The following is a 6,000-nucleotide window of genomic DNA, read 5'->3' on the forward strand; positions in this document are numbered from 1 at the left end:
AGAGACAGAGGAAACAGCCAGGAGAGAAGCACAACAGTGGAACACAGTAGAGAGACAGAGGAAACAGCCTGGAGAGAAGCACAACAGTGGAACACAGTAGAGAGACAGAGGAAACAGCCTGGAGAGAAGCACAACAGTGATGGCAGAAAAATCAGCATTCAAAGGCATAGAAGCTTTGAACATAGTCTGATTTATTTGTCATGTTTTTAATGCTAAATATAATGTGTTGTCAGAGAATGTAATCAAACCAATGACCCTGATGAGGATGACGCAGCGGCCATGTTGGATTTGCAAAAGAACAGAAATCAGGATCAGGGCCGAAAGGAACAACAATGAGAGGGCTATCTTGTTTACATGCCAGGAGTCAAGCCAAGCAGACAGCAAAGAGGAAGAGGAAGGGGTCAGGCAGACTGCTGATTTGGATGACTGCTGATACAAGGGGGGATTGGGCTGGGTCGGTGTTCGGGGAGGGCAGGAGTAACATCAAACATGGCTGATAAAAAAACCTTACAGCTCAATGAACTGCTCCTAACATTCTCAACGTGATCCTGACTACTGCTTACTATTTCACCAACTAAGTGTACTGAGCTACATTTAGATATTTATTTAACTAGGCAGGTCAGTTTAAGAACAAATTCTTATTTACAATGACGGCCTAGGAACGGTGGGTTAACTGCCTTGTTCTGGGGCAGAACGACAGATTTTTACCTTGTCAGCTCAAAGATTCGATCTTGCAACCTTTCGGTTCTATCTACTAGGCTACCTGCCGCCCTTCATGGGCCTAACCCTAACCCTCATGGGCCTAACCCAACCCAAAGTATAATGTCACAAACTACAAGTCCAAAGTGTGTATAAAAAATAAGCCCCCCCTCACGATAGTAAAAGTGATGTACAGAATTAAAATAAATTGTACTCTAGATTTAGAAGGCTGATTGGCCTCCAGTTAAAGTAACGATTTATACGCCTCTAACCCTGAGGGAGGCGCTAACTGTGGCAGGGAGCTAACCCTGAGGGAGGCGCTAACCGTGGCAGGGAGCTAACCCTGAGGGAGGGGCTAACCGTGGCAGGGAGCTAACCCTGAGGGAGGGGCTAACTGTGGCAGGGAGCTAACCCTGAGGGAGGCGCTAACTGTGGCAGGGAGCTAACCCTGAGGGAGGCGCTAACTGTGGCAGGGAGCTAACCCTGAGGGAGGCGCTAACTGTGGCAGGGAGCTAACCCTGAGGGAGGGGCTAACTGTGGCAGGGAGCTAACCCTGAGGGAGGCGCTAACTGTGGCAGGGAGCTAACCCTGAGGGAGGGGCTAACCGTGGCAGGGAGCTAACCCTGAGGGAGGGGCTAACTGTGGCAGGGAGCTAACCCTGAGGGAGGCGCTAACCGTGGCAGGGAGCTAACCCTGAGGGAGGGGCTAACTGTGGCAGGGAGCTAACCCTGAGGGAGGGGCTAACCGTGGCAGGGAGCTAACCCTGAGGGAGGGGCTAACCGTGGCAGGGAGCTAACCCTGAGGGAGGCGCTAACTGTGGCAGGGAGCTAACCCTGAGGGAGGGGCTAACAGTGCAGGGCGCTAACCCTGAGGGAGGCGCTAACTGTGGCAGGGAGCTAACCCTGAGGGAGGGGCTAACAGTGCAGGGCGCTAACCCTGAGGGAGGCGCTAACCGTCGCAGGGCGCTAACCCTGGGGGAGGGGCTAACAGTGGCAGGGAGCTAACCCTGGGGGAGGGGCTAACAGTGCAGGGCGCTAACCCTGGGGGAGGGGCTAACAGTGGCAGGGAGCTAACCCTGGGGGAGGGGCTAACAGTAACCCCCAGGGGTTCATCCTCATCATTGACGTGTGTGTGCGCGTGTGCCTCTGGCCTCGTTCTCTATCTATACCAGGACAGTGGATGTAGGAGATAGAAGAGCTGCTGCCTTCAACTGCCTGCCGGACTGGACCTGAGATCTGCTGCTCTGGGTGTCCCGTGGTGGAGGGTAGGGCCTGGGCCTCTGGTCCCCCTGGTCCAGCCTGGTGGCCGTTGGTCACTGTAGGGTCGTCCACCGGGGCCTGGAGGGTCAACCTGAGAGGAGAGTCTGTCTGGTCCACTGAGACACTCTGGAGAGGAGTGAGAGAGAGAAGTTAAAGGGATACCCTGTGAAATAAAGACCAGAACACACACTAACTCTATTCCTTCTCCTATGAATCACAGAGAGAAAGGTCACCAGGATATACTGACCTCTTGTGGCACTGTGGATGTCTTTCTATCCTGGGGTGTCAGGCTGCTGCCGGACACCTTCTTACTGTGTTTCCTGGTGGGGAGAGGAGACAGGCGAGGCTTAGTCTATCAACTGTTGAGGTAAAGGGACATTGACATGGGAACCTGGAGCCACAAACACGCCTCAGGGGAAGAGAGGCTGACATCCAGACCAGGTGAAGTCTCACCTTTCAAAAGGGACCTTTTGGAACTCTGAGTCCTTGACGTAATCGAAAACCTGCTTCTGTGTCCGACCGCTGCAGATATAAAGAGACAGAACATGTTGAAACACAGAGGTCTGATGAAGCAGCACAGTCCCTGTAAAAGGACTGTCAGTGAAAGACCCTGACACAATAGGAAAAGTTACATTGTTGAGTCCAGTATCAATCTGTGTTGTTGTTGCTGGTTAATATACATTTATCATGCAGTGTCCACTCAGGCCCCTCCTCTACAAGCTAAACCCAGCCACTCAGCCAGCCTACCTAAAACTCTACAAGCTCCACCCACCCACCCAGCCAGCCTACATAAACCTCTACAAGCTCCACCCACCCAGCCAGCCAGCCTACCTAAACCTCTACAAGCTCCACCCACCCAGCCAGCCTACCCAAACCTCTACAAGCTCCACCCACCCACCCAGCCAGCCTACCCAAACCTCTACAAGCTCCACCTACCCACCCAGCCTACCCAGCCAGCCTACCCAAACCTCTACAAGCTCCACCCACCCACCCAGCCAGCCTACCCAAACCTCTACAAGCTCCACCCACCCACCCACCCAGCCAGCCTACCCAAACCTCTACAAGCTCCACCCACCCACCCAGCCAGCCTACCTAAACCTCTACAAGCTCCACCCACCCACCCAGCCAGCCTACCCAAACCTCTACAAGCTCCACCCACCCACCCAGCCAGCCTACCCAAACCTCTACAAGCTCCACCCACCCACCCAACCAGCCTACCCAAACCTCTACAAGCTCCACCCACCCACCCAGCCAACCCAAACCTCTACAAGCTCCACCCACCCACCCAGCCAGCCTACCTAAACCTCTACAAGCTCCAGCCAGCCTACCTAAACCTCTACAAGCTCCACCCACCCACCCAGCCAGCCTACCTAAACCTCTACAAGCTCCACCCATCCACCCAGCCAGCCTACCTAAACCTCTACAAGCTCCACCCACCCACCCAGCCAGCCTACCTAAACCTCTACAAGCTCCACCCACCCACCCAGCCAGCCTACCTAAACCTCTACAAGCTCCACCCAACCACCCAGCCAGCCTACCTAAACCTCTACAAGCTCCACCCACCCACCCAGCCAGCCTACCCAGCCAGCCTACCCAAACCTCTACAAGCTCCACCCACCCAACCAGCCAGCCTACCTAAACCTCTACAAGCTCCACCCACCCAGCCAGCCAGCCTACCTAAACCTCTACAAGCTCCACCCACCCAGCCAGCCAGCCTACCTAAACCTCTACAAGCTCCACCCACCCACCCAACCAGCCAGCCTACCTAAACCTCTACAAGCTCCACCCACCCAGCCAGCCAGCCTACCTAAACCTCTACAAGCTCCACCCACGCAACCAGCCAGCCTACCTAAACCTGAAGGAGGACCCTCTGGTGAAGAGAACAGCTTTGGCTTTGGGTTTGGGTTCCTCAAACAGTCTGAAGAAGGCGTGGTACTCCACACATATTTTCCAGAAGATCTTACAGCAGTCTCTACTGGCCATCACAAACTCCAGAGTGTCCTGGTATGCACTCTGCTGCAGGCGGGCACAGCACAGACATCGTCAACACATAGCTTAGCATTGGTTAGAACAGGAGAAACAAGGGCTGTGTTCATCTACGCCACTGATAAACACTGTGTTGGAACTAACTGTCGAATATTGCTGTGAATTTACTGAGAAATAAATCAACACCCTTTCAACCAATCAGAATGTAGTATTCTGCCAAGCCGTGGTATAAGGACTTACATTGAGGTCTGGTCTGAGTTTGATGAGAAAACGTTTCCTCTTGAAGCTGAGCTTGCGGACTTTAGACCAGTTGAACGCATTGATCTTAGTGTGTCCCTATAGGAGAGAGTTTAGACCAGTTAAAAGCATTGATCTTAGTGTGTCCCTATAGGAGAGAGTTTAGACCAGTTAAAAGCATTGATCTTAGTGTGTCCCTATAGGAGAGAGTTTAGAACAATTAAAAGCATTGATCTTAGTGTGTCCCTATAGGAGAGAGTTTAGACCAGTTAAAAGCATTGATCTTAGTGTATCCCTATAGGAGAGAGTTTAGAACAATTAAAAGCATTGATCTTAGTGTGTCCCTATAGGAGAGAGTTTAGACCAGTTAAAAGCATTGATCTTAGTGTGTCCCTATAGGAGAGAGTTTAGACCAGTTAAAAGCATTGATCTTAGTGTGTCCCTACAGGAGAGAGTTTAGACCAGTTAAAAGCATTGATCTTAGTGTGTCCCTACAGGAGAGAGTTTAGACCAGTTAAAAGCATTGATCTTAGTGTGTCCCTACAGGAGAGAGTTTAGACCAGTTTTTATTTATTTTTTTATTTTTTATTTCACCTTTATTTAACCAGGTAGGCTAGTTGAGAACACCTTCATTTAACCAGGTAGGCTAGTTGAGAACAAGTTCTCATTTGCAACTGCGACCTGGCCAAGATAAAGCATAGCAGTGTGAACAGACAACACAGAGTTACACATGGAATAAACAATTAACAAGTCAATAACACAGTAGAAAACAAAGGGGGAGTCTATATACAATGTGTGCAAAAGGCATGAGGCGGTAGGCGAATAATTAGAATTTTGCAGATTAATAACACTGGAGTGATAAATGATCAGATGGTCATGTACAGGTAGAGATATTGGTGTGCAAAAGAGCAGAAAAGTAAATAAATATAAACAGTATGGGGATGAGGTAGGTAAAAATGGTGGGCTATTTACCGATAGACTATGTACAGCTGCAGCGATCGGTTAACTGCTCAGACAGCAGATGCTTGAAGTTGGTGAGGGAGATAAAAGTCTCCAACTTCAGCGATTTTTGCAATTCGTTCCAGTCACAGGCAGCAGAGAACTGGAATGAAAGGCGGCCAAATGAGGTGTTGGCTTTAGGGATGATCAGTGAGATACACCTGCTGGAGCGCGTGCTACGGATGGGTGTTGCCATCGTGACCAGTGAACTGAGATAAGGCGGAGCTTTACCTAGCATGGACTTGTAGATGACCTGGAGCCAGTGGGTCTGGCGACGAATATGTAGCGAGGGCCAGGCGACTAGAGCATTCAAGTCGCAGTGGTGGGTGGTATAAGGTGCTTTAGTGACAAAACGGATGGCACTGTGATAAACTGCATCCAGTTTGCTGAGTAGAGTGTTGGAAGCAATTTTGTAGATGACATCGCCGAAGTCGAGGATCGGTAGGATAGTCAGTTTTACTAGGGTAAGTTTGGCGGCGTGAGTGAAGGAGGCTTTGTTGCGGAATAGAAAGCCGATTCTTGATTTGATTTTCGATTGGAGATGTTTGATATGATTCTGGAAGGAGAGTTTACAGTCTAGCCAGACACCTAGGTACTTATAGATGTCCACATATTCAAGGTCGGGTGCAGGCAGAGAACGGTTGAAAAGCATGCATTTGGTTTTACTAGCGTTTAAGAGCAGTTGGAGGCCACGGAAGGAGTGTTGTATGGCATTGAAGCTCGTTTGGAGGTTAGATAGCACAGTGTCCAAGGACGGGCCGGAAGTATATAGAATGGTGTCGTCTGTGTAGAGGTGGATCAGGGAATCGCCCGCAGCAAG

The 6,000-nt window shown here is 50.6% G+C and overlaps 1 pseudogene; it reads right to left on the reverse strand.

Annotated features, from left to right (window-relative positions):
* LOC112241049 overlaps positions 1 to 4,280 on the reverse strand; it is a 49,513-nt pseudogene extending 45,233 nt beyond the window's left edge.
* Between the last annotated feature and the right edge of the window lie 1,720 nt (positions 4,281 to 6,000).

This window comes from Oncorhynchus tshawytscha, unplaced genomic scaffold (genome assembly GCF_018296145.1).
Source record: "Oncorhynchus tshawytscha isolate Ot180627B unplaced genomic scaffold, Otsh_v2.0 Un_scaffold_4419_pilon_pilon, whole genome shotgun sequence".
In the NCBI taxonomy this organism is placed as follows: domain Eukaryota; kingdom Metazoa; phylum Chordata; class Actinopteri; order Salmoniformes; family Salmonidae; genus Oncorhynchus; species Oncorhynchus tshawytscha.